Here is a 10,958-nt window from a genome sequence, read left to right on the forward strand (position 1 = left end):
GGACAAAGGATACATGGTAATGATGGTGAAAGAAGGAAGTTACACGTATCACCTAAGATTTCATGACCAGTTACAGTAAAGAGAACTAAAGCAGCTTTGCATATTTTCTTTCTTTGTTGTATATGTATGTATAATATATAATTACATATATTTACTTATATATACATGTATAAACATTTGTAAATATTAATTACTTTCCTCTTTTTTTCCCCAGTGGTGTTTTATTAAGATTTTTGAAGATGCTTTATTCCCCAAGTTAGTCTTTAGATTACAGGATATTCATGTAGAACTTTTAATTTGAGGAATAAATAACATTATTAGAGGTGAATATTCTGACTATTGCTCAGACTGGAATTCAATGACTGTAGGTATTTTCTGTCTCCCTTCATGTGGAGATAGTGAGGGCATATTTGGCTCTTCGAAAGATAGTTTTATGGGAACATTATAAAGTAATTATGGATATTATGTGGAAGTTCAAGTATGTGTATAAAGGAATGTATGGAAAATGAGCAGGCTGTCAGCCTCATCTCCCATATTCATATGCTGTAAGAATCTTAAAATATAAATCCTGTTGCTTCTATGCAAAATATTTACCGTCAATAATTTTCCAATGTTCTTCAATAAATACAAATTCCTGACTAAGGTACTACAGAGCTCTGTATGATCTCATCCCCACTATTCTGCTCCTCATTCACGGTAATTCCAGTTTTACTAGCCTTCTTTCACTCCTCAACATGCCTATATTTTCACTGCTTTGGGCAGTTCTCATCTTTTCTCTCTAAAATTCTAAGAACTTAAATCACACAAAATGTCAGAAATAAATGACACATCTTTTACCTTCTCATGCCCAAATTCCTGCCTAAATGTCCCTTCCTTTGACAGTATTTCTGGGAGTACCTTATTCAGAATAGCGTCCTCTCCCTACAATTATTCTCTATGACATTTGTTGCTGTTATGGTATAACTAACTATTTATTTATTAGTTTGTGAACTCAGCTTCACAATAAACCAGTGAAATGGGAGGTCACATCTTTCCTGTTTATCATTGCATCTCAGATCTTAGCACAATTAATTGAATAAATGTTTACCCAAATTTTATTTAATCTGTTTTTCTAATATCTAGAAAATGCAACAAGAAGTGATTACAATGACATCCTAGTTTACTTTGGCTAGAAAGTCCCTTTTTATTTTACATTTTTAAAAAATGTAATGGCTTTCAAGAAGGAAATTGTGTAAGAAAGTATCCCTCCCACTATCTATCCTAGTAGAGTACTGTATGTATTGTTATTGGCTAGATTTCCATCCTCGGAGGTTTTTCACCGATAAATCTAACTCATCCTTTAAGGCCTACTAGGAATCCCCAAATACCTTGACCAAGGAAACTCTTGTTCTTTTTTGAGCTTGTGGCCTCCAGTGTCCTTGCTACTTAGTGGGTACCTGGCGTATGATGTCTTGGATAGTTGTCTGGATTCCAAAGTGTGACCTACACAGTAGCCTCTACAGTAGCTTTGCCATAGTTTCATCACCCATTTTCATTTTGTTGGGCTTGAGTTGCTAGGAAACATTTCATGATTATAAAAAGGCTGTGATGAACACTTTTGAACATGAAGCTTTTTAATATTTTCAGATACTTAAACAGCTGTGGAATTACATGGTCAAAGCAGGCCACATCGTATCTGATGCACTAGCTGTCTCTAGAAACTGTATCGTCCCTAACACTGGCTTTTTAATAACAGGAGCACTCTCATGATGAGTCGTCTTCATTTCTTGAAAAATGGCACCCTCCCTTGGCAAAGAGCTTTGATGTTATGTGGGGCCATGTTTGCCTCAGAGGTAACCCTGTTAACCTTCAGGCAGTCAGCGTGAACATAAGCCTTTTATCTCTTTCTCCATCTAGCCCTGCTTGCTGGACCGAATTTGAGTGGTCTTTTCCGCCCTAATCTTGTAGGGCACCCTTTTCGCTAGCGGAGTTTCCAAAAGCTGTTCTACACATCAGGAAAGGGAAACATTTCCTTGTCCCTCCTCCCTTTGAGGTTCCCTTTCTCCTGAGTAGAACTTAGGCCAAAGAATGCTAATGAACATTTCATTGATTCTCCTAACATAGAGACCACACTGTAGACTTAAAAAAAATATCATTCCAGATAATGTGTAGTCTTCTATCATGGAAGTGGTAGGATTTAAAAAGTGAGTTACCTTTCCCATTATCCTAGGTCCTAAAATGACAATTTTCCCCAAGTAGACCTTTGGCAGAACAAACACAGGTTCTGAAATAAGCGTGGATTATGAAGCCAAGAAAGCTTGTAGGAGCTTCTGATTTTGGCACTTGGTAGCTCTGTCATACACGGTCCCTTCCATATCGCTCGCACTATCATAATACATAGAGGATTATAATAATTTCTGATTTATTGTACGCCCTGTTTGTCAGGCTCTACAATAATAATTTTCATAATAATCTCAAATCCTTAAAAAATTTATATCATGTTGTTTTGACTTAAGTTTTAATATGTAGGTAATAAAATGCATGTTTATTAGTTTATTGAAAGATTTAGACTTGGTGAAATGACAGAGGAACCTTTGTTTTCTTCCTGCCACTGCCTTTCAATCGCGTTTTGTCGCATCTCCCTTACCTTCTCCAAGCTAGACATTAGAGGCCTTAGAAAAGGCTAACACCTTCTTTTCAATCAAAACTTCAATTTCTTATCAAGTTTAAAACAACAATTTCTTATTCAAATGAAAGCCTCTGTCTCAATCCTATCTCATCTCCACTAACAACTCAGATTTCACGTAAGCTTGCATACCTTCCGTTTTGGGGGAGGGTTGTGGTCAACTTTTGCACATTTTTCTCACTTTTTTCATCCATACTTCTGCATTCATATCCATCTTCTCGAGAGCTGAAAGAGGGGGGATAGAATGGTAAAGGTCCTTCAATACATTACTTTACTGGGGCAGGCTTAATTAGCCATCGATGCCCTCTGGGTGTTACAGGTACACAAATGCCAACTACTGGATGTTTCTTTCACGGGCACTCTTATGGGTTCTTTTGAGTTCCCCTTGCTGTAGCTCTCCCAGTGAGATACTCCAGAGTATCTGAGATGTGGTCTGTAGGTGATGCCTAGTGCCCCCTTTTCTTCCTCAGGTTCTTCATCTAATGGTACCATGTACAGCTTTTGTCTGCTAGAGCTCATTCAGCCCCGCCAGGAAGCTCACTTGGATGTGACTTATACCACATGACTAGAGTCTGGCTTCCCCCAATAGGTCCAGGTGGCTCTTATAAACACTCACAAATACGTGTCCAGTTGTGACATGCAGTATAGGGCTCCCACAGCAGTTATTTCTGCTCACCCTACTGTCAGGGCAGCTCTGGCTAGCTTCGCATCTTCATACTCTTCCAAGTAAGAATATGCGTCAGCTCCCCAACATCTGTCTCCTCAAATACTGCTCTGGTCTTTTAGTAAGCATGGGCCTGTTTTCTGCCCAAAGGAAGTGGTAGAGAGCTGACGCTAGTAGACTTAGATGCTGACATGGAACTGTAGAGCCGACAGAAGTGTGGGCTTGCAGCCAGGACACATGGGTTTGTGACTTCAGGAATATTATTTAGGCATCCAAGGCTCAGTTTTCCCAACAGTATATAATGTTGTGCAGATGAAAAAGGAAAATGAGTGTGACAGTGTTGTGGGACGTGTAACACTACACAGACCTGCTCCAAATTTTGCTTTTATTTTGATATTTGTGTCTTAAATTTATAACTCTTAATAATTTTTAACAAGGGCTCCTGTATTTTTATTTGCACTGGATATCACAAATTATGTAGCTGGTCCTGAGTAGGCATTCCACGGCAGATGCATTGAAAGTAAATATGGTATGAACATTAAATATATATTTAGGTATTAAAACCACCTATTATATAATTATGTGTATAAATAAATATATGTATATTAGTGTATGTTTATATTAATTTATATTAATGTACTAAATATTAGTTCGTATGCTAAATAAATAAGTATTTGAACTGGGAAATAAACCCAATTTTTATCTTTTAATGAGTGACAGCCATTGAGTACTATCTTCTCTTTTTACTTAAATATAAAATAGAGAATATAAAAGGAAAATTGTTTTAAAAAATATATATAGATGTACGAAGTGGGAACTTTTCCCTTTAATCTCATCGTAAGTAAACAGCACTTAATTTTTGGTGTATTTACATCCTGAACTTTTTATTTTTCTTCTTTGCTTATGTGTCTATCAAGATTCATTTTTAAACTTCTTTTGAATGCAATTGCACTATATTTCCCTAGCAAGTTACATAATTTACTTAGATTTTTCTTTTCTTGTCGTACAATTGTCCACAATATTCCCTGGTTTAAATAAAGTTCTTTGCATCTGGGTTGTATCCACTTCTCATTCTTAATATTGTAAATCTGTACTTTTTACTTGTGCAGGCTCTGAGGCAGTCACTCTCTTTTAATGATCTTTTTAAAGAGCCATTTCTAGTTTAACCATCTCTAATTCGACAAGTTTTGCCTTTTAATATGTTAATTTTTGCTCTTATCATTAGTGGTTTATTCATCCTGTTTTAGTTTACTTTTGTTTGTTTAAAAATTAAAGCTTTTTAATGATGTATTTTTCTGTCTTTAAAGCATTAAGACAGAATTTTAAAAGCATTTTAGATGTTTAAAGCATTTCCTCCTTTATTCTCAGAATTCAGGAAAATGTCCTATAACATGTATAGATGAAGACCTCCTTCAGCGTGAAGATAAGCATTTTATCAGTTCCGGTCATTTGTCTTTTTTTATTCCTTTAATAATCTCTTTCACTACATCTATTCTCGTCTCTTCTTACAGCTCTTTATTATACAGATAATGACTTCCCTAAATCTATCAGCCATGTCTGATCTTCTCTCATAGTTTCTTTCTTTTTGTTATATTCTGGGAATTTTTGTTGGTTTTCTAAATGACAAAGTTTGTTTTCAGCAATGTCCATTCTGATATGCACTGTTACTATTAGGAGTTTATTTGTTGATTTTGCAGTCAAACTCTGTTATTTCCAAGAACTCTTCATCATTCTCCACCTCTTTTCAGACTTCTCAGCTATTATTTTAATCAATTCAATATCTGCTTAAATGTTTTAACTTATTAATGTCTAGCATTTTAATATTTTCTATTTTCATAGCCTAGGTTTCTCTTTCATCTTTGCAGTTTATGTATTTCTTGAATATTGTGGCATTGCTGTTATTGGTTCATATTTACAAAATGTGCAAAGACCAGTCTCAGTGATACTTTAGACATTATCAAATGTTGTGCGGACACAAATCTTTTCTCCTGGGAGGAGGCCCCTCCAAGACTGGGAGTGATTGCAGAGGCCAGGGGGGACCACATACCTCTATCCCTTGCACACCATCCACAGTAAATGGAGACTAGAGCAAATAATATATCTAACCACGTTTGGTGTAGGAAGCTAGGGGAGTGACTAAAGTTTCTAGCATACTAGATGAGTTCATTATGAACTGCTCTATCCTTAGCTTTTGATGGTGAGATTTAGAGAGCTATATCCTGTTGAAATTGCAGTAGTTAGTGGGACCTAGGGGAGGAATTAATTAGGAGGAAAAAAAATGTGGGAAGTTTTGTTGTTTTTTTTTCCCCCTCTAGTGATAGTTCTGAGTTAGCTGAATTGACTGTCCCTGTAATTTCTTTTGCCTATTTCTCAGCGCTTTCATATTCTTGTTCTTTACGCTGAATTTCCATTAAAAATGTAATCTGTTTTAGATGAATTTTAATTGCTGGAGAAGTATGCAGTCTATAAAATTTGACTGGCAAGCGATTGCCAACATACTGTACTTCCTTTACTGCTCTAAACTCCACCAAGTGCCCGTCTGCCTAAGGCATAAATTGAAGTGGATGGAAAAAGAAAATAAATGTTGGTATTTTGTGTGTATGGTAGGAAAATAGACTAGAGATTTAGGATGGAAAGTGAAAGACCCTATAGCAACCCAAACCCAATCCTATATAGAAAGGAGCTTCATTACAGGTTTTAACTAGGAGACTGGTATGAGATGAATAAGCTCAAAAACTTACTGGGTCCTCAAATGTTCAGTGAGAAAAAGTGTCAGGCTTTGCTAAACACTACGGTTACTGAGAAACTTGGCTAGTTTTGTTCAGTCCTGTTGAAGATCACGTTTCATTTCCAAATTGTATCAGTTCTTTTCTTGGACATTAAAATAACCACAACATAGCCTTTAACGATCCCATTCAAAATGAAATCTGGAGGCAGTCAAAGGACCCAACTGTCTTTCCCCCGTGGAACTGCCTGCATCACGTCTTTCCCTCAGGTCTCTCCCTCAGGTCTCCAAGATGGCTGCTGCAAATGTAAGCATCAGTTCCTCACACAGCACAGCCTGGAGGAGGAACAGCGTCATTTCCTCATGTAACTCTCTGTTTATTACAAAGGAAAATAAATTCTGGATGTCACCTAGTAGACTTTTTATGTCATTTGGGCTTTGAACTGGGGTACGTTTATACTCTTAAAACAATTACTGTTTATGCAAATCATGATTTAGGCCTGGAGGTGCAGTCCTACCTCAGTGGAATCAGGACTCTGGGACAGAGGGGATTAGATGTTAGGTAAATGTCAATACGCTCCACCCTGCCATGTTAATCCAGAATAGAAATACAGCTACTTGACCCAACAAGAGACCTGCCTAATTATTTTCATGGCTATAGATTTTGAGTCCCAAATCCCTGCTGTCCTGCATCATTGGCTCCCTTCAACTCACCTGTGCACGTGCATATTCAGACACTCAGCTGCCCTCTCCCCTGCTCCTGCCTCCTTGTCTGTAATTCCTCTGTCTCCAGCCCTTTTCCATCAGATCTTTCAGTGCCGCCTTCTGTGTCTTCTCAGAGCCTTTTCTGAGCCATAAAGAGTGGTACATATGTTTTAGTGCAAGCTGTTTAATCTACTTTGCAATGTATGCATTAGACTTGCCAGCACCCGCTAGGAGTTTCTTTGGCTGAGATTAATCTTTCCAGTTATGATTCCATTCTGTCCCTCCTTTGACTGGTTGGATCTGGGGTCCAACCAGAGCCTACAACTGAATAATGAACCTTGGTCTTTTACAGTATCATGTGGTTCTCAAAGTGTGGTCCCTGCACACAGCATCGGCATTACCGGAAGTTAGGTGAGGAACGTAAACTCTTGAGCCCCACTCCAGACCTGCGTGCTGAATCAGAAACTCTGGGGAGGCACCCAGCCATCTGTGATTGAACAAGTCCTCCAGGGGATTCTGATGCTCGTTCAAGTCGGAGAACCACAACAGTAGACATTGCAGATATCTGGAGTGAAGCAATGTAATCTTGGTTCAGGTTATACATCTTTCTGACCCTCTGTTGGAGTTAAGAAAAGCAGTTATTAATGATAAAATACTTACGCAGTGACGATTCAATGGGCAACTATTTGCAAAGCACTTAGCTTAATTTTTGTGTCTTATTAGGAATATGATTTTGTACTGATTTCTTCCTCCTCCCTATATTTCTTAATGCTACTTATAAGAATTATTTTTTTCAATCACCGCTTTTATGTTGCTCCTAGCCCGGAATGCAGAGTTATTCCAATTACTCATCTGAAATGATTTTACAGGTTAAGATCTTTCCTGGAAAAGATCGATGTGTGTTAAATACAGAAGCTCTCCTTTTCTGTCCCAGCTCTGTGACTCTGCTCTCTACCTGAATTGTGACTCTCTAACAGCCAACTCTTTCTTTTCGTCTTTACTCTGCACTGGCTGTGCTCTGAGGAGGTAGCTAGGTGATTCTCCAAGTCACGCGGTCTCTCCTTTCTCTGTCTCTTTCATCTCCTGGTTGGGATTCATATAGCTGGTATTTCATTTCCTTAAAAGTCACTTTTCTTCAGGGTGAAAAGGATGCCTGAATATGCCAAGTTTCATGGCCGTGGGATTACAATTGAGAAATACCACCGTCTGTTCATATCTTGCCTGAGAAATGTGCTCAAATTGATGCTGATAGTAGCTGAAAATGGTCTCAGTCAGCAGGGCTGAGTGGCTTCACTTTTTGGTGCATGGTGTCACAAGAGAAAGCAGGCATCGTTTCTGGTCTTGTGCACATATTTCTAAGTGATTCTATCCCTGGCTCGTGAGCAGTGTATTGGTTCTCTGTAGCATGGATAACGGCTGATTTCTGTTTCCAAATGCTTCTGGTAGGAAAGACTGGCTATATTCTTTCCCCTGAAAAAGCCTATTCTAGGAACTGTAGCATAGGAACCAGCATTTCCTGAGCTCCTACTATATGTAGAAACTCTGCTAGATGCTTTTAAAACATTGTCTTGCTTCTTTGCAGTAGTCCTTTAAAGTGGTTATTAAGCACTCTTTTATACCATGGTTCCCTGAAAATAAGACCTAGCTGGACCATTAGCTCTAATGCGTCTTTTAGAGCAAAAATTAATATAAGATCTGGTCTTATATAAGACTGGGTATTGTGTTTTATTTTATGTTATGTTATATTATATTATATTACGTTATATTATATTATACCTGGTCTTATATTAATTTTTGCTCCAAAAGAGGCATTAGAGCTGATGGTCCAGCTAGGTCTTATTTTCAGGGAAACAGCACTGGTAGATGAGGAAACGAAGGTTCAGAAAGTATAACTGATATGGATAGAATCACGCAACAATTAAGAAGGAGCACCTTATTATTACCTAGATCTCTCTGATTCCAAGGTCTCTGCTGTTTTCAACGTAACATGGTAAATAGGAAAGCAAATTGTCAGGAATGTACAGTGAGCCCTTCCATACTGGAAATTTGATTGTAATGGAATTTGGTGTAAGGTAACCTGATTGTGTGTGTGTGTGTGTGTGTGTGTGTGTGCATGTGCATGCATATGTTTTATATACTGGACTTCCTACCAGCTAAGAGCTATTGATTATGCATAGACTTTCTGTTGCTGACTGTAAGTTTACAGTCCTGCTGGATATCATAAAATCTAGTTAAAGGAGAGAACGGAGTGTGCATTTATTCATTGTTCACTACTTAATCATTTATTAGTTATCAACAAATATTAGGCACCTGCTAAGCATTGCAGTATGCACTGGGCATACGCAGATAAGAGGGCAGTCCCGGCCTTCGTGGGTCTTTGATCTTCTTCATGTCTTAAAGAAGTTGTGTGTTTCACATTCGAGCTGACCATGCATTAGTTATTTCAGAGGTGTAAGAAGCATCATAGTTCCACGTTCGCTCTGCCATATTAACTAGATCGATGTCTCTAAATTACTTTACTTTCTGAGTTTGTTTATTCATCTGTCAAATGGAAAATATAAATGCTCATGCTGGCAACTTCTCAAAATGAAGATCAAATAAGATAAGGTATGTAAGGGTCACTGGCCATCTCCAAAGTACGATATAATATTTAATGTTCATATATTATTGGTAACGTTTAACTATTACTATAATTATCATCACTGATTTTTTAAAAAAAGATTATGTAAATAAGTTAATGAGCCTATTCATGCTCATTAACTGTGAGGCTAATGAAATTTGCTGCTTCGTCTTCTTCACTCAGAAACTAAGAGTGATTGCATTTTCACTTCCATCTCAAAAGTTTGGGAGGTTTAAATAATTCTCATCAGCACCTGAAGGTGTTCCAATGGAAGCTGGTTGAGAAGCATATGCTCGAGAATAATATAGACCTGCTTTCACAACGTACCTCCATCTTTTGCTGAAAGACTTCAGGCTCTAATAAAATTTTCTGTAATGAGGGGATAGTGCTATGTAACTTCCAGAATTGTTGCAATGATTAAATAAGATCAAATATATGGAAATGACCAATACATTATAAAACATGATAAATAGCTTATTTATTATTATTAGAAGTTTGCAAAACATAGTTCTAGGAGGTGGTGGTGGTGGATTTGTTTTTCATTTAACTAATCATTTTCCATTTCAAGGAAATTCAAGTAAATCCAAAACTACAATTTAATTACTAGTTTCCTTCATTTATAGAAACATTTGTAGTTATTATGAAGCCAGTCAAAATTCAAGATTCAACTCGTGACACATCCATGTATGCTTCTGTAACATCCACAAAATGCGTATACCCACTCCTTGCCTTCCATCCTCACTCTCCTTGGTGGATCCTTTCATGTTGTTATGTACAGAAGTTTATTATCATTATCACACATATATCTGTTCTTCTCTGGATTACGAGCTCCTTGAGGACGGCAACTCTCGCTCAATTATCTCTTTATTCTTAAAGTGTTTTGCGATTACTGGCACATGGAAGGTATCCACTAAATACCTGTTGCATAAATGCATGATTGCTTCTAAATATACTGAAGGACTCTTTATTATACAAAAGTAATTGTACTGGGGTTTCTTAAAATACTGTATTCCTAACTATACATAAATTGTGACTCACAAATTTGATTTTAGGCAACTTATAAGGGTAAAATTATATATAGATGCTTAACATGATCTCAAAAAATATTTTCTGCATATGTTTATGTCATATATATCATATATATATGTATATATATATATATATATATATATATATATACACACATATATATCATATACATATATTAGTGAAAATCCTTTAAGGTAAGATTTTTTAGTGTTTTTACCTCAACAGATAAATTTTTATGAATAACTATTCTTAGTATATTTCAATTATTTTTTAAGTGAAGTCCAATTTTAAGCAGATGTATGCTATCAAGCTAGTTATGTTTTTGTTGTTGTTGTTGTTTTTCCTTTCTGAGTAAGGTCATTAGTTAATTAATTTGAAAAGTCACATCTCTGCTGAAGAGAGCTGGGATTGTTTTCTTATAGGAACAAAGATTATATAAAGAATGAAGCACCAGAAATGTAGAAAAATGAGAGTTAATTTTCTGCAAACAATATGAGGGCGGGAATTAGCTGAGTACCCAGCCCTGTGTGGACATTGCAAACATGTATTG

This window comes from Rhinolophus sinicus, chromosome 2 (assembly GCF_057876585.1).
Source record: "Rhinolophus sinicus isolate RSI-liver-muscle chromosome 2, RSI-T2T, whole genome shotgun sequence".
NCBI lineage: Eukaryota > Metazoa > Chordata > Mammalia > Chiroptera > Rhinolophidae > Rhinolophus > Rhinolophus sinicus.